At 40.9% G+C, this 19,248-nt stretch overlaps 2 pseudogenes; both read right to left on the reverse strand.

Moving 5' to 3' along the window:
- Nucleotides 1-15,269: 15,269 nt before the first annotated feature.
- On the reverse strand, nt 15,270-17,715 carry LOC149263087 (3-ketoacyl-CoA thiolase 2, peroxisomal pseudogene; annotated as a pseudogene).
- An 87-nt stretch (nt 17,716-17,802) lies between these two features.
- LOC149263088 (uncharacterized) lies at nt 17,803-18,961 on the reverse strand (annotated as a pseudogene).
- Nucleotides 18,962-19,248: the final 287 nt, after the last annotated feature.

Here is a 19,248-nt window from a genome sequence, read left to right on the forward strand (position 1 = left end):
TCTTCACATCCATCTGTTCTACCTCAAAATCAAAAGCAGCATCAACAGATAAAAATAATCTAATAAAAGTTACCTTGGCAACAGGAGAAAAAATATCACCAAAATCAATTCTTGGCACCTAGGAATAACCTTTTGCTACCAACCGAGCTTTGTATTTCTCCACTTTTCCATCTTCATTTGTCTTCTTTTTGAACACCCATTTGCTGCTAATGGGTTTCCTTCCAGCCGACAACTCCACGAGATCCAAAGCCTCATTTTTGTGCAAAGATGCCATTTCATCAACCATGGCCTCTTTCCAGAGTTTTCCATCCTCTGAATTCACTGCTTCCTTCACAGTTATGGGAACATCATCAGTAATAGACAAAGCAAAATTTGAACAGAACGCAGATGGACTATACCATTCTGGCTGCCTTCTTTCTCGAATTGATCTTCTCACAGCTAGAGTTTGTGGGTCTTCATCTTCTGATTCCTCCTCTGCTGCAGAGTCTGATTCTTCCTCCTTTAGCTCAAACTCTATCTTCTCAGGTTCCTTTGGTTGGACTTCATGTTTAATAACATCTTTCACCTCTCTGAACACAACATCTCGGCTGTACATAACCTTCCTTGTTACTGGGTTCCAAAGCTTATAACCATTTAAACCATCCTTATACCCAATAAAGATGCACTTTTAAGATTTACTATCCAACTTTGTTCTTTTCTCCTTTGGAACATTTACATATGCATCACATCCAAATACCCTCAGATGTGAAAGAGAGGGTTTCTTACCAGTCCATACCTCTTGTGGAGTCTTATCCTCCAACACTGATGAAGGTGACCTGTTAACCAGGTAACATGTAGTATCCACCGCCTCTGCCCATAATTCCTGTCCTAACCCGGCACCACTGAGCATGCTTCTTGCACTTTCCATCAACGTCTTGTTCATTCTTTTTGCAACTCCATTTTGCTGAGGTGTATATGGAGTAGTCTTCTGTCGTGCTATACCACACTTCTTGCAGAATTCTTCAAATTCCTTACTGCAAAACTCTCCACCATTATCTGTCCTCAACACCTTTATCTTCTTCTCCATCTGGTTTTCCACTAGGGCCTTAAATTCTTTAAACCTATCAAAGACTTCAGATTTCTTCTTAAGGAAATATATCCATGTATTCCTTGAGAAGTCATCTATAAATGATACATAGTACACAGACTTACCCAGTGATGGAACCTTCACAGGTCCAAACACATCATTGTGCACAAGCTCTAATTTATGTTTCGCCCTCTTACCACCAAAGGGGAAACTCACCCGATTCTACTTCCCATATACACAATTTTCATAGAAATCAAAATCTAGAGAGCTATTACTCATACCTTCTACCATACCTTTACGATGAAGTATTCGAAGGCCCTTCTCTCCAATATGTCCAAGCCTTTGATGCCACAACATGGTCTTTTCTCTAGAGACCACTAGATTTTCTGCTCCACTTTCAGGAACCACAGAACTATTGCACCCATCAACAACAGTGCTACCTTGTAGCTTGTACAGAGTTCCAATCCAAACTCCCCGCACCAATACTAGTGTTCCCCGAACCATCTTGCAGGTATCCTTCTCGAACACTATTTTTACACCTGCATCATTCAGCTTACTAACAAAAATCAGATTTCTGGCTAATGCAGGAATATGCAGAACACCTGGAAGTGTTCTAACCCTTCCACCTTGCAGCTTCAACTTTACTTTTCCACGACCAATGATTCTAGCCTTCCTATCATCCCCCAAGAAGACATCACCACCATCATATTTGTCATACTCACAGAACCACTCTCTATGGGGAGTGAAGTGAAAGGATGCACCTGAGTCAATCAACCATGCCTCATGATCTACATGTGTACTTGAAGAAGCCAAGTACACATCCCCACCTTCATCTGAGGTGGTTTTCGCCTCTGCCGAAGGAGCCTCATCAGATCCCTTTCCTTTGTCAGGAGCTTTAGATTTACAGTCCCTTTTGAAGTGGCCTTCCTTTCTGCATTTCCAGCACACCACCTTTACAGGTTTTCCTGGAGATTTAGATCTCCTTCTAGATTTAGATCTCCCACTCGATGACTTATTTTTTTGTTTTGTTCTGGGACCGTCCTCGTACAGACAAGGCATCACCATTCTGGCTCTCCATATTTTTCTGTCTCATCTCCTTCGTCAGCAAGGCTGAGACTATTTCATCAAACTGCAAGGCAGTTGCATTGCTACCTATTGCAATAACCAGACTATCCCACAAATCTGGTAGAGAACACAACAAACTGATGCACTTATCTTCATCTGAAATTTTAATATCAACAGATGCTAACTGACTTAACACAGTATTAAATGCATTCAAATGCTCTGTCACCAAGTCTCCATCTTTCATCCTCAGGTTATACAACTTTTTCTGCAGGAACAATTTATTCACCAGAGACTTAGATTGGTACAAAGTCCCTAACTTTTCCCACAAAGCCTTTGCTATAGCTTCCCCTGATACATTCAGCAATACTGAATCTGAGACACACAATCGTATTGTTCTCTTTGCCTTTCAATCCAACTTCTTCCATTCTTCATCAGACACTCTCGTTGGTTTAGTACTCGGATCTACCGCGATCCACTGATCTTTATCCACCAACAGATCCTCCATCTTGAGTTTCCACAACTCAAAACTCTGACCATTAAATTTCTCGATCTCTATCTTTCCACTGCTTGCCATATTCTTTCACCACCAAAATCGATCTCGCAGATCTCCCACTGAACAGGGTCTACCACAGGCCCGAGCGAAACCCCTCAGCAACAAAGGTGCCCCCTTGAAGCCAAATCTGCTCCGATACCAAATGTAGGTTTTAACCCTGTACAGAAATTACCTGCATATGAATTCTAAAACATAGAAAATAAATAATGCGAGAGCAGAACACATAAAACACATATACATAGAGATTTTTCCCTGGATCCCAAAACCGGGACTACTAGCTTGATTTTCATTATGTTCCTTTCAATGTTATAATACATATTTATACATGCCGAAGCATCCAATACCATGGACCAAAAACCATCGCGTCCAATACCATGGACCGAAAACCATTGCGTGAAAAAACCATGTGCGAAAATCATGCACAAAACCATAGGTGGGTCCACCCAACCTAACATAGGGTCTAAAACCAAAAGTTTCCGGGGCGCTGCCCTGGACCCCATAAAGTGGGGTTACGGGTGCCCCTCAAACCCCCTGTTAAATACGTGGAAAGAATATAACGCAACCCAACAAATGGCAATTTCTTTGCATCTAATGATAGCTCTTCATCATTGGCTTTTGATCAGGTGATTCCACGAGTGTTCGACTTCAACTTCATTATCACATTCCTGATTGTATTGTTGTACCTTGAGATCCATGGTCATAATTGGTGGTTTCTCTCATACCTGTTAATGGTCCACATCATTGGCCGGTAATCAGGTGGTTTTCTAGCATGTTCGACTTCAACACATTTATTCTCATGTTAGGATTCGTACGTTGATCGGGTCGGTATGGAGTGCAAGACTCTGAGTCTTGTCTGTTATGACGCGGGCTGCATGGAGTTATATGTCATTCATGATTGTACATATGTTTCTACTATACCATACCGTGGGACTTTATATTGATGATGTTCCTTGTTATCTGGATGGTTTTGCCCATTACGTGGATATTTTTATATAGTATTCATCATCTGGATGGCTACGTCCATGCAGTGGATTCACGTCTTGATCTCAGATATGTATATGTATATGCGTCCTTGATTTGCAGGTCTCGTGACAGTGTGTGTCCTTGTCGTTGCAAGAGCTTGTAAAGCATCTCAGTCATCACTCCTTGTTTAGCCTTCATGCTTTTGGGGGCATCTGTTACACAGTATTTTGTCACACCTCCTACATTTTCCTGTGACATACCCCGAAGTGTCTGAAACATGTCCATTATACAGTATACTCATCCATGTATATAGCTCAGATCCCTCCTAAGACATTGATTGGAAAATTCCTTTAGCTTTCTTTGAAGGAATAGCTCTTAAAAATCCTAAAATGAGGATCATCTCTCTTTCGAGGCTTAAAACAATGATGGTCACTTGTTGCACTGTACTTGACCAGTGATGGCATCGCTATGTTCCCTTGCATACCCGCGATGATCCTAAAAAGGTAATTTTCCCAAAGAAGATGAGAAGCTTCATGATCTAGAAGCTTCCATAGCGGCGACCTGGAGGTTGTTTCACATAGATGAGGTCAAATTCTCCCAACTTGGCCTCTTTTCCTTATCTCTATGAGCTACCTCCTTGAGATGAGGGCCTAATCCTATCTTTGGCGAAGTCCTAACTCCATCTCTCCCATTCCCAAATGGTTTGTCTATGTCTATTTGCACCCTTATGCTAAGCTTGTGCCTAGAGGCTATTCATTAGACTTGGAGAAGGAGTGCTTGGAGAGTTCTTGGCTTGGACTTGGATTACCACTCAAGGAGAGCCTTTCAACATCAAGGCTTTGGTTGTAAGCTTCCCTTTATTTCTTAATAATATACAACTGCTGGTTCATCTTCCCAAAATATATATGTTCATGTATTATTTAGCTTGACATTCCTTGATCAGTTAAGTAGGTTGTTATTGGATTTGCTATTGGTTTTGGCATGCTTTGTTGTCTCTTGATCACTTGTGCAGGTACATAAACACTGAGAGAAGCAGGAACAAGTCCATGACACAAGCGGTTTGAGGCCCTCAACAAAGGAAATCAGAATAACATCAGAACGAGGTAGGCCATCTCTTTCATTATTCCTTTCAATTACAACCTAGGAAGGTGTCTAGTTGATTGTCACTTCAGTTGCTAGACCCACTCCTTGGGCTAGAGGTATCGTCTCTATCCGCAGAGAGGATTAACCTTGTCAACAATGTTTCGCCCAAATTTTACAGTATAAAATTATTTTACATTAAAAATCGCTAAAATTTTATATAGAGACTATAGAAAAATATTATAAATTTGAATATTTTTACATAAATACCATCAAATATTTTATAGATGACATATCATGGACTAGTGGGATTTGCCAAGGTTTCTAAATGTTAAGATAAATTTCCATCCTTAAAATTTTCCTTGTTTGACGGTGCCCATGGGGAAATACTTGGTGACAGATCATTTCTTTGTTGTGGATGTGTCGGACACCAACATAGTGATGGGTGCCCATTGGCTCTACTCCCTTGGCTAGGTCACCATTGATTGGAGGAAACTGGAGATGGAGTTCACCAGGGTGGATGGCAAGCTAGTGGGTCTTCGGGGCATGCATTCATATCCTCCACACACAGTTTCAACGCACAGGATGCAGGATAACTTGAGGCATGGGGACATATCATAGGAAGTGGAACTAAGGATTTTGGAGGTTGGGGGACAACCCAAGCCACCACACCCAGACATACTGGCCATCTTGGATAGATACTCGGTAGTGTTTGGGGAAATACCACCAAGGTAGTCACTTGATAGAGGATTAGAGCACACGATTGAGTTGGAGCTTGGGGTGTAGGTAGTTATCACCACTCCTTATAGGCATCCCAAGGCATACAAGGATGAGATTTAGCATGCCATTAAGGAGTTTTTGGCATTGGGGCACATTAAGTAGTTGTTGGCGTCGAGCTATAGTCCCTTCGCTCCATCAGTTTTTCTGGTGAAGAAGAAGGATGGGACTTTGCGCATGTGCATTGATTATAGGGAGCTCAACAAGAAGAATTTGAAGAACCGATACCTCATTCTGCGCATTAATGAGTTGATGGATGAGCTTAGAGGAGCCAAGTACTTCTCTATGATAGATTTGTGCTCAGGGTACCACCAGATCAGGGTGAGGGACCAGGATATCCCCAAGAAGAATTTCAGGTGCCATTATGGGCATTTTGAGTTTTTGGTCATGCCCTTTGGGCTGACCAACACACCTGCCACTTTTTAGTCGTGCATGAATCATGCATTCCATAGGCAATTGTGGAAGTTTTTACTAGTGTTCTTTGATGACATTTTGATTTACAACCAGACATGGGAGGAGCATTTGCAACACCCAGAGGTGGTCTTTCACATCTTAGGGAGAAACAATTTTATGTCAAGTTGTCCAAGTGCAAGCTTGGGCCGACAAAGATGCTTTACATGGGGCACATCATTGGTGCAGATGGAGTGAGGGTGCATGAGGAGAAGATCAGGGCCATTCGAGATTAGCCAGAGACTTGGAATGTGACTTTGTTGAGGGGATTTGTAGGCATATGCACATATTATAGGAAGTTCATAAAGGGCTTCTCACAGTTAGCATCTCCCCTCACAGATCTGATGAAGAAGGGGAATTTTGCATGGACAGGAAGAGCGCAGTCGAAATTTGATCGCCTCAAGGAGGTAATGAGTGATTGCGCAGTTTTGGCACTCCCAGATTTCACTCAGTCGTTCACCTTGGAGTGTGATGCATCAGGTGAGGGGGTTAGCGCAGTTTTATCTCAGGAGGGACACCCCATAACTTTTGAGATCCAGAAGCTCCTTTCGCGTGAGAGGTTGTATATATTTACGACAAGGAGATGCTGGCCATTATGCATGTGCTGGCCAAGTTCCGACATTATCTGGTGGGAAACAAATTTAAGGTGAAGACTAATCACAATAGTCTTCACCATTTTATGGGGTAGTAGAGCCTCAGTGACAGGCAACAGAGGTGGGTTAGCGAGGTGTAGATAACGACTTTGATATTGAGTATGTCAAGGGAAAGCACAATGTGGCAGTAGATGCATTATCTAGGAGGCTCGCAACACTTTCACTCATGAGCATTTTCCATGATAGGAAGGTGCAGTTTTTGGTGGAGTACTCCAAATATCGGCGGGCATGTGAGATTATGTAGGGTACTCACATGGATGAGCATCACAAGGTGATGGATGACGTCATCTACTACAAAGGGCGCACATTTTTTGGTGTTAGGTTCACAATTGAGGGAGAGGATTCTCCATGCAACTCATGACTCTCCACTATCAGGGCACTAGGGGTTACGATAGAAATATATGACGGTTAGAGAGTGATTCACATGGAAAGCCGTCAAGGGGGACATATTGAGATATGTGTGGAGTGTTAGGCTTGCCAGAGGAATAAGGGGGAGTTGACCCATCTAGTTAGGTTGTTGCAGCCACTTCCCATCCCTGAGGGGAAGTGGGAGAGTATCTCCATGGATTTTATTATGGGGCACCCAACAATGCAGGGTAAAGATTGTATTTATGTTGTGGTGGATCAGTTGACCAAATATGCTCACTCCTTCACCATTCCGACATGGTATTCAACATCACAAGTGGTCGAGTTATTCTTCAGGGAGGTCTTTCACTTGCATGGAGTCCCTAAGACCATAGTCAGTCACAGAGATAGTCGATTCATGGGGGCATTCTCACATGATATTTTCAGATTAGTGGGCACTAAGCTCAACCCCAACACTAGCTACCACCCATAGACCGATGGTCAAACTAAGAGGGTCAACAAATGGTTGGAGGGGTATCTACGAAACTATGTGACCAAGCAACAGACCATGGATTTGGTGGTTGGATTTGGGCGAGTACTGCTACAACACCACCCACCACATGTCCATTGGTATGTCACCTTTTTGTGCCTTATATGGTTATGATGCTTCATGTTTTGCTGACATTTTTTTTGGAGAAGACCGGGCCCCAAAGGCCAAAAATTGGATCTAAGAGAGCCAAGATATTCTCAAGGCTCTCAAGGGTAACTTATTAACAACCCATAATCAATAGAAGATGTATGCAGATAGGCACAAGGTTGAGAGGTAGTTTGAGGAGGGGGACTTGGTCTTACTATAGCTACAACCATACTTGCAAACTACATTGAAGTAGAAGGGGGTCGAGAAGCTACAACCACATTTCTATGGGTCGTATAGGGTGACTAGGAGAGTTGGGGAGGTGGCCTATGAGTTGTAGGTTCCACCAGGGAGCACGATTCACAACATCTTTCATGTCTCATGCCTCAAGAAGGTGTTGGGGAAGAAGGTGACAACAACTATGGAGTTTCCTCCAATTGATGATGAGGGGCATCTAGTTCTGGAACCAGAAGCCATTTTGGAAACTAGGGAGAGGAAGTTGAGGAGCAGAACCATCAGGGAGTACTTAGTACGCCGGAGGATCTTGTTGGATGAGGATGCCACTTGGGAGGGTAAACACATACTTGATGATCCGAGAATTTTTTTCTAACACTTAAACAAAAATAATCATTACAAGACCTTTTATCGACATGATTTTTCATGCGGACATCAGTGACACATTATATATGTTGAAATATGGCAACAAGAATATTCCAATTTAATTTGTCCTTGAATTAAATTGTGAATTAAAATCGAATTTAGTCTTAACAACTACTTGGAAATAATTAGTTAATTTATTTTAAATTAATTAGTTGGAGAAATTCAAGTTAGAAGTCTTTCTGAAGTCATGCAAGAGTTATCCCTTAAATTAAGGAGATAAGATTGAGTTATATTTGAGTTGTAACTAGTTAACTCAGTTTACTGAGTTAAGTCTAGTTAAATTAGTTCCAAACTATTTGAGGAACTAATAGTGAGTTAACAGTCAATTGATGCACTCAACTAGTGCTACTCCAGTTAACTGAAGATTCCCTCATTAGAAACTCATGTATGTCTATTATGAGAAAGACCCAGTTGAGATTAATGTTCAAGGACAGTGTACTATCAGTTGCATGTGTTTTATCATGGAGAAAACTCATGCACGAAGTCAAGGATTCATCCTTGAGGATTGCACAATTTTGAAGGCTTGTTTTTCCACTTGGTAATAGGCTAATCATCCAAAAGTAACAACACAAGGAAATAGGAGCTTGGAGGGCAGAGAGGAAGGCTGGAGAGAAGCGAAGATTTCTTGTGAGCATCTGTGAGGATTGTACTGAGAGTTGGCTAGCTGTGAGAGCTAAGGATTTGTATAATTCCTATGTATTTCCACCTTGTAGGATAATATAATAGTGTGGGGTTTTTATCTGAGACTTCCCCAAAGTATTTTCATGTGTATTGTGCCATTGATTCTTCGTCTTCTGGTTATATTGTTCAGCTTGATCTTTAAGCTTCTGCAAATTGATAGTAGAAGTAGGTTATGGTATTCTAAGTTAATTTATATTGCATTATCGGGTTAACCTATCACATATTTTCTACATGGTATCGGAGCTATGAACAGTATACCGAGAAGAGAATTCGAAGTTTGAAGTTCGGGGTTGCAGGTGCAAATCAAATTCATATCATACTTCAAGGTTGGCCAATGGCGTTCTATGGCTTGAGACTCGAGTATGCCTTGGGAGGTAGCTCGAATCACATAGCATGGAAAGATAGAATGGAGGCTGTATTAGAAGATAACGACTTGAAGGAATTCATTGATCAAGAAATCCCAAAGCCATCTTCAACTAATGCACAAGAGTTGGCTGAGTCAAAGAAGTGTGTGGCGAAGGTGAGATAGATCATCCTTGAGAGAGTTTGAGGCCATATTGTCTCGAGTCTCCATGGGAAGGATACTCCATTTTCAATGTGGAAGACATTGAAGGACCTCTACCAGAACAGTAGCGACTAGAGGAAATTGGCGCTCAAGGATAAGATTCGAAGAATCAAGATGGAGAAGGGCGATACTATTTCCACATATCTGAACAAGCTCACCACCTACAGAAATGAGCTTGGAAATGTGGGAATAATTACCGCTGATGATGATATGGTGAGCCTCACTCTCCTTGTCCTTCCAAAGAGTTGGAATAGCTACCAGGACTCTGTGAATGGAAGGGAGAAACTGGCGGATTGGGAACGACAATGGTCAGATCATATGCAGAAGGAGATCAGGAGGAGCACACGAGATGGTTCTTCATCCAAGAATGATGATGAAGAAAATCTGGCCTTAGCAAGTAAGGCAAGGAAAGGGAAGGGGAAGGCTTCCCATTTCAAAACGAATTCTTCTCATGGAGGGAAGAAGGGTGACGTGTCTAAAGTAAGATGCTTTAATTGTCACAAGATGGGACATTATGTGACTAATTTCCCATCAAATAAGTCCAAGAAGGGATCCTCAGAAGGATCAGAAGGTGAGGCATTAGCCTCTCTGTTCGAAATGGACTTTACCCTCATCGCATGCATGTGGTAATCGATGATGGGTTGTGTCCGGTATCTTGATAGTGGAGCCTCATTCCACATGACCAGTGATAAAAATTTATTCAGTGCCTTGGAGGAGAAAGACCTCAAGATGCACATAGAGATGGGTGACGATGGAAGGTATAGTGTTTCAGGAGTGGGCAAGGTTGCTTTTCAGAGGGAGCATGGAGCTCCTCTCACCTTGACAGATGTGATGTATGTGCCTGGATAGAAGAAGAACTTGGTATCGGTCATGATTTTGGAGGAAAAGGGCTATGATGTTGTCTTCAGTAAAGGAAAGGCATTCCTAAGACACATAGCCATGGGTCAGACCAAGAGGATAGGGATTCAAGTGAAGAATCTCTATAAACTAGAGGTAGAGGATTGTGCAACATTGAGTACGAAAATAGAATTGGTGCAAAGCCAAGACATTGGCGAGTTGTGGCATAGGTGGTTGGGCCATTTGCATCATGGGGATTTGAAGATAATGCAATAGACATCTACAAGACTTCCCAAAGGTAAACTTGAGCAAGTTGACACATGCAAAGGTTGTACCTTGGGAAACTACACCAAGTCTTCCTTTCATGATCGAGACAGTCAAGCAAAGGCTATCTTAGAGTGAGTTCATACTGATTTGTGTGGACCATTCTTGACGGCATCCATAGCGAAGCAAAGGTATTATGTGATTTTCATTGATGACTATTCTCGTAAATGCTGGATTTTTTTCATGCAGAAGAAGGACCAAAGTTTCACAAAGTTTTATGAGTTCAAAGCCTTGGTCGAGAAAGAGTTAGGGAAGAAGATCAAGGCCTTGAGAAGTGACAACAGTGGAGAATATGTATCTCAAGAGTTTAAGGACTTCTGTGCAGCGCAAGGAATTAAACGAGAGTTAACGACACCTCATAACCCAAAGCAGAATGGGGTGGTCGAGAGGAAGAACAGAATTATTGTAGGGGTGGCACAGGAAATTCTGCATGGCCAAGGCCTATCACTTCACTTGTGGGATGAGGCATGCAACACAACGGTCTATTTGCAGAATAGAAGCCCACAATGCATACTCGGGATGAAGACTACAGAGGAAGCTTTCTCTAGTAAGAGACCAGATGTGGGTCACCTCAGGATCTTTGGCTCATTGATATATTTCCATGTGAAAAAGGACGCACAAAAGAAGGTTGAGCCAACGGCAAAATTGGGGATATTTGTGGGGTACACTGATACATCTCACAACTATCGGGTGTACTTGCCTACCAGTCAGAGGACAGTGGTTCACAGAGATCTCAAGTTTGATGAGCAGAAGGCCATGCGAGTTTCCCTTGAGAGGGAGCTCCAACTATAGGCTTTGGAGGAACTGTTGGTTCCTATGGAGGAGGAGACTCAGACTGATGCGGAGCAGCTGCATGAAAAGGTTCCAGGAGTGGAGACATCCACTCAAGAAAAGTCTTCCGGAGATGGACAGAAGTGCACAAGAGAAGCTGCTATATTGTTGGAGGATGCGAGAGAGAATGTGGGAGCATCATCTTCTCAACGCAGACAGAGGAGGTCACCTAAGAGGTACACTGGATACATGGCCCTTGCTAGGGAATGTGTTGAGACCGAGTCATCTTCCTTTGAGGAAACAGTGCAGTAGCCGATTTGGGTTGATGCTATGGTGGAGTAGTATGACTCCATAGTACATAACAGTGTTTGGGACGTGGTTTTGAGACCCGAGAACAAGTCAGTTGTGAGTTCCCATTGGCTTTACAAGGTAAAAAAAACTTTTGATGGTAGTGTGGAGAAGCATAAGGCAAGATTTTTTGCTCATGGCTTTTCACAGGTCAAGGGGATTGACTATGATGAGACTTTTTCTCCTATCGTAAGGTACTCATCTATCAGATCTATGTTGGCACTATCAGCACAGATGGGTTGGAAGATCCATCAGATGGATGTGAGGACTGCATTCCTCAATGACCAGATTGAGGAAGAGGTGTACATAGAGAAGCCAGAAGGTTTTGAGACCTTTGATCATGAGTTGCATGTGTGCCAACTCAAGAGAGAGTTGTACGGGATGAAGTAAGCACCTCGTGCTTGGTACACCAGGATAGACAACTACTTCACTGGGTTGGGCTTCACAAAGAGTGAAGTAGATGAGAGCCTGCACCACATCGTGGTGAAAGGTAAGCTGTTGATCATCATACTTTATGTTGATGATCTCATATTGACTAGTGATGATCAGTTGATCGTGTCTTGCAAGGAGGACCTTGCAAGAGAATTTGAGATGAAAGACATGGGTCTCATGCATTACTTCCTTGGCATGGAAATGTGGCAGAAGGATGGGGAGTTGTTTGTGTCTCAGGGAAAGTATTCCAACGAGATACTCAGGATATTCCACATGGAGAAATGTAAGCCCATGCAGATTCCTCTAGCAGGTAACTGGAGGAAGGAGGTTGCTACTTCAAGAGAAGTGGTATAGGCTACTGTGTACAAGCAACTTGTGGGTTCACTGATGTACTTAACGAACACACGACCATAGTTGTGGTATGCGGTGAACCAACTGAGTCAAGCGATGGTTCAGCCTACCAAGATGTTTTGGAAGGCGATAAAGCATGTATTGAGATACCTTAGAGGCACATCTCAGTATGGATTATGGTATAGACGGACAAAGGGAGTGAAGCTATAGGGCTTCACTGATGCATATTTGGCAGGGAGTCCATCAGACTGGAAGAGCACATCAGGAGGGATTTTCAACCTTGGGGTAGCGGCAATTTCTTGGTACAGCAGGAAACAGAGGTCGGTTTCACTCAGCTCGGCAGAGGCAAAATACATGGCTGCAATTCAAGCAACATGTGAGGCCATCTAGATGCGGAAAATCCTAGTTGGTTTGTTTGATCAGAGGATGGATCCAACTGTGATCTATTGTGATAATCAGAGTTGTATAAAACTCTTTGAGAATCCAATATTTCATGATAGGTCCAAGCACATCGACATCCGGTATCATCATCTCAAAGACTGTGTAGCAAGGAGGATCATGTTGCTGCAATATATTTCGATAGAGGAGCAAGATGCTGACATTTTGACAAAGGCATTGTCAAAGTGTAAATTCGAGTTCCATAGAGACAGGATCTGGGTGGAAGATAATCCCTTTCTTGTTGAGAGGGAGTGTTGAAATATGGAAAAAAGAATATTCCAATTTAATTTGTCCTTGAATTAAATTGTGAATTAAAATCGAATTTAGTCTTAACAGCTACTTGGAAATAATTAATTAATTAGTTGGAAAAATTCAAGTTAGAAGTCTTTCTGAAGTCATGCAAGAGTTATCCCTTAAATTAAGGAGATAATATTGAGTGATATTTGAGTTGTAGTTAGTTAACTCAGTTTACTAAGTTAAGTCCAGCTAAATTAGTTCCAAACTATTTGAGGAACTAATAGTGAGTTAACAGTTAGTTGATGCATTAATGCACTCAACTAGTGCTACTCCAGTTAACTGAAGATTCCCTCATCATAAAATAATGCATGTCTATTCTGAGAAAGACTCAATTGAGATTAATGTTCAAGGACATTGTACTATTAGTTGCATGTGTTTTCTCATGGAGAAAAATCATGCATGCAGTCAAGGATTGATACTTGAGGATTGCGTCGTTTTAGAGGCTTGCTTTTCCACTTGGTAATAGGATAATCGTCCACAGGGAACAACACAAGGAAATAGGAGCTTGGAGGGCAGAGAGGAAGGCTGGAGAGAAGCCAAGATTTCCTGTGAGGATCTGTGAGGATTGTACTGAGAGCTGGCTAGATGTGAGAGCTAAGGCTTTGTATAATTCCTATGTATTTCCACCATGTATGATAATACAATAGTGTGGGGTTTTTATCTGAGACTTTCCCCAAAGTATTTTCATGTGTATTGTGCCATTGATTCTTCTTCTTTTGGTTATATTGTTCAGCTCGATCTTTAAGCTTCCACAAATTGATAGTAGACGTAGGTTATAGTATTCTGCTTTGATTTATATTGAGTTATCGGGTTAACCTATCACAGATTTTCTACAATTTAAATAATGATTTACCATGGCATCAACATTATTCAAAGAAGCCAAACATCAAAGAAACAAGAAACACAAAGAACCATGAATAATCATAACACCAATATGATAACAAAGTTCACCCTAGGGGGCGAAGGGGCTACATCTCTGGATTCATTTGGAACTACGAATAACTTTATTAATTCTGATGCATTCTCCTTTTTACAATGGGCTAAAACATCTCACACCATATGTGGACCATGCTCCTTAAAGAGATTCCTTCTCACAAAAGGGCCAAAGGCACTCACATAAAAGACATTTCCTCAACACCAGAAGGGCTACATTTTTTCTCAGTACAAGGCTTCAAGCTCTTACAAAACTCCTCTAAAATCTCCCACAAAACTTCTTCAAAAGGTTCTCCCCCCTAAAAATCTCACATAAAGGAATTTATATAGTTTTTCCCCAACAAAAAGACATAACTCCCCTGATACACAATAATAGGATCTTAAGACATTTTAAGGAAAAACAAGATTCATAATTCTAGGAATTAAAACTTACTCAAGGGAAAAAAAAATGGAAAAACCTAAACTTCAAGGATCTCAACCATGCCAAGAGACCTCAAACTCTCATTGAGAAATAGAAAATTAGTAGTGAAGTGAATTCTCACACAAAACTAATTTCTCAAATGGAAAATAAGTGAATATTTTGTGAGTCATTTTCCACTCACTTACAACATTATCCACTTTACAATTTTAAATGAAATAAGGCATAAAATTATTAATCCCATTTATTCTCTTATTCCAAGCTTTGTCACTTATCATCAAATTTCTTCATGGTGCACAAAGTAAACTTCTGCATGTGTGGGGATCCTCCTGGATCAATCCTCCCCATAGAGAAACTTTTGGTCCTCAAAAATTATCAATCTGAACCTGTAGGCTTTGCAAACTTCTTTTAATTTGCAGCAATTTCACTTATGTTATGATATCAAACTGTAATATAAAGCTGCAATCTCCCTTTGAAGTCGAAGACTCTTCAACATTGTCTAAAAAAATCCTTTTCTGCAAAACAATTGCATGTAGGTCCACGCATAAGGGTCCCATGGAGGTCTGTATTTTATTCCATGCAACACGAAAGTGTCCACTATGCACCAAGGTGAGCTAGCAACTGCACATCAATTTAAGCCTTCGTTGGTCACTGATCTTCCACGGTGGTTTACACTGGTGCATCCTCCATGAACATTCACTTTTTCAGGATCCAATTCTAATTTTCAAACGTAGTATTCATATTGTGAAGAAAATGATTAATTAATCTTGAAAAGATAAATATCCCTTGTTTGAAGGCTAGCTGCCTTGACTAAGTTGTTGGAATTGCAACAAGTGGGCCAATTCCCATAAAAATTGGATCAACCCCAGCAACTGCAAAAATCCTGAATATACCAAGAATAGGTAAGCCCTTCTGAATTTCTAGTGTCGTTCTCATTAGGATGACAACAATGGCTCCATCGCTCACTTGGCTTGAGTTCCCTATAGTTTTTGTTCCACCCTCCTTGAAGGCAGGTTTAAGATTTTCTAGAATAGAAAGGTTAGTATCAGGTCAAATCCCATCATCAATAAATATCGTAACATGATTTCGTCCTTAAACTTCCCAGCAACTACTGCTGCATCTGCATGCCTATGAGATTCAACAACAGCCTAATCTTGGTCATGCCATGAAAATCCATAGCGTTCAACAACATTTTCTGAAGTTATACCAATTGCAAGAAGGAAATCTTGTGCTTTCCTTTGAGTTTCATTCCTTGGATTCACTGGGCCCGCCCATGCCATTGAGTCAATAGTCATTGTCTTTAATCCAACACCTATCCAAATATCATAAAACCCAACTTTCATCATTACTGCAACATCTGCTACTACTTGAAGACTAGATGAGCATTGCCCATTGGAATTTTTGATAGGAATTGTTTCTGGGAATCCAACATAAAAAGAAGCCATCTGACATTGATTGGCTCTTTGAGAACCAGGGGAAAGAACTATACCAACTACAATATCGCCAACTTCACCTGGATTGATTCCAATTTTCTCGAACAATTCCTGGAGAACAGTTGCAAGCAAGTCATCTGGATAAATATACTTAAAGCCTCCATGTTTTTCCTTGCAAATGGGAGTGCGGTAAGCCACTAATATAACAATATCATCACCAAAGTCACCAACTCTTTGATACGTTGCATTATCTCCAACAACACATGTATAATCCACAAGATGTTTAGAGTCCTTGTTGAAATGCATTGGGCGAATATGGTCCAATGACACCTGTTCCCTTGCGTAGATTATCCATCTCCATTACTCCCTCAAATTCCCTCTCAACACGGGAAACACAAATGAAAATTGGAACTCCCTAAATACAATAAATGATGGGCAACCTAGGCACAAATTAATGAAGAAGATGCTGAGAAGATTGTAATGAATTACTTCCGGCTAACAAGGTGGCCATGTCGATCAGTGATACTCCATCTATTGTAGAGGCATTGGATTGCCAGTTGTCACATGCAACTTGAAACAAAACCCAACATCACTACAACCGTCAAGAAATCTATCTATTCTTGGAAAGGATTGAATCTCCATAATCACAGAGAGTCTAATGGTGCAAAGGTTTGGTGTAACTGTTGGGTAGGGGTACCCTAGGTCCAAGTTTTGTCTAATTCATGTAAACTCTCCACATTTTAAGGAGAGGAGTGTAATTAACACAGAGTTATAAGAGTCAAAGGGGATTTAGGCAGGTCAAAGCCCCTTATTTTGTAAAGGGATGGGATTATTTAGAATATTTTGAGCTTTGCCCATGGTTTGCGGACCATGGTATTGTAAGGGTAAAGGATATATAAATGGATTTCTTAGTGATTCTAAGGCACTGATGAATGTAATGTGTTGATTCTGTTTTGATATCTTTCTATATTGGGTGAAGGGGAAGTCTCCTACAGTTGTTTGCATGGAGACATTGGTAAGTCTGCATCTGTATGCGTAGGTCCCCGCAATTGTGTGCGCAGGGTCGGAAAGATGTATCTGTGAAGGCTTGAGCTAATAAATAAGAATTTGAGACAGATCTATGTATTTTATTATGTTCGCGTAGCTTCTATATTTCTGCATGATTAGAGATAGATTTTGTATATTTCTTCTGTAATTTCATCGTGAAGGTTCAAATATTGTTTTATATGATGAATAATACATGTTAGACTAGTTACGTGCAACTCGCAAGTCTGTTAAGTAGGAAAACGCTCTACGACTGTGACAGTAAGGTTAACAGTCCGTGAAGGTCGGATTAAGCCCTAAACTAAAAGAAACCTTACAACCACATTGCATATCCCCTCTAGATGTAGAAACTTGGTTCTAACATCCCCCAATATTGCCTCGAGTGAGACTACGATATGCGTAAGCAGGGCGTTGCTAAAAAGGCCAATGGTATAGGGTTTTGTTGGTTAGCACAACTAACTTTGAACCTGGGTCTAAGCCCCTCAAGCCAACATTAACTTCCATATTCCACAAATTTTCCCCCACCATTCCATGTGAACACTAACTAACCCACAAAATCGTGCACATAGTTGTTGGTGACTTTAATGGATCGCCCATCTACGCAGAAGGATCATCTCAAACATCATGATCTCTATGGAGATTCACTTAATTACAACTTGAGACTCGTGTTGGAATCCCCTAATTTCAGCATCTCCCCACATAATTTAGGATTGACTGTGATTTTCTTGGACCAAGCCATACAATGTTAATCGCCTCTTTTTTCCAGTGAACATCCATAGATAAATCAACCATTGATTTTCACTTTCCACAGCGGCACCACTTATGATCCTCGACAAGCTTCAGAAGTAGAAAATCTGTTTCATTTTTTTTGGTGATTGGTAGGCTCTGAAACTCGGAGCACTGTAAATTTTCATGCTCAAAACAACTTGTTGCTGAAGGGGCATTATGTCATTTCCATGTCCTCCACGTCCAAGGCTCCAACACTTTCCTTGACAAGAAGTCCAAAGCAGTCAGAAAATGGGTAGTATACTTTCAAGGCTTCAGGTATCTCTACCTCCACCATTATAGCTGACCACTGGTCAAAGATCTCGGCAAGAAGAAAAACCTGCACTCATCCAGTGTCAATGTTTCTCTGCAAGATTCGTGCGGGTAATATATCTGATTCCTCCATTGTTTGAGCATTGATTGGATTTACCACATCATGCATGGTTCACTAAACTAATGAAAACAAATATTTCCCTCAAACAGATCATATGAATCCTCAAAGAAAATCCCACAAAGTTTCAAAGGTACATACTACGAAATTATAGAGCGGTCCTTTTTCAACAGAGAAAACCTTGAATCCAAAATGATATTCTTCCTTGTTTCTCTTTCTCTGGCTGAAACCCCTGGCCATGGCGATGCCCCTATCCATTCCAAATAAATCCTGCAAGAAGTCCTAGTTCATGACCAGATACAAAGCTTCAAATTTGAATGGTGTCTTCTCACCACCACACACATCAATAGAGAAAAGAGTTTGGTCAATAGTAATTTCAGTCCTTGAGGATCAACCCGAGGCCAAGATTTCTCTTGACAATTAGTAGTTTGTTTTTTGGTTAATTCTATATATACATAAAAACAAATTTAAAAATGATTTTCGAAGTCATGACAAGGAAACTTAACTTTGAAGATATCCCATCCATTTCTTATCAAACCACTCAAATGGAATCTCCTTAGACTGCTTGATAGGTCCAAAAAAATTGATCACATGTTCTGTCATAGTTGTTGCAAGCTCCTTCTTTATTTCATCTTGTGTTGAACTACTTTTTTTATCTACTTCCTTTTTCTTTGCAGATACTTGCATGGTTCCCTTGCTTTGGTTGGGATGAAGGTGCATATGAAATTTCCAACACTTACCAATCCAGTGACCACTCATTTGGAAATGAGTGCATAAATTCTTTCTGCTACTCTCTTTCTTATGACAAGGAGAATTACCCCTTTTCTTTGTTGATCAGATTTGTCTGTCCAAAGACAATCTTTTCCAACATATTGCAACACAATGATTGTTTAACCCATAAAATGTACAAGGTTTCTTACACCATAAATTCTTCCTTTAATTTTTAGTTTGCTTGTAATTGAAAGGAACCCTAG

The sequence above is a fragment of the Pinus tabuliformis genome, chromosome 6 (genome assembly GCF_031772625.1).
Source record: "Pinus tabuliformis cultivar Carrire ecotype Pingquan chromosome 6, CPIR1, whole genome shotgun sequence".
Classification (NCBI taxonomy): Eukaryota; Viridiplantae; Streptophyta; class Pinopsida; order Pinales; family Pinaceae; genus Pinus; species Pinus tabuliformis.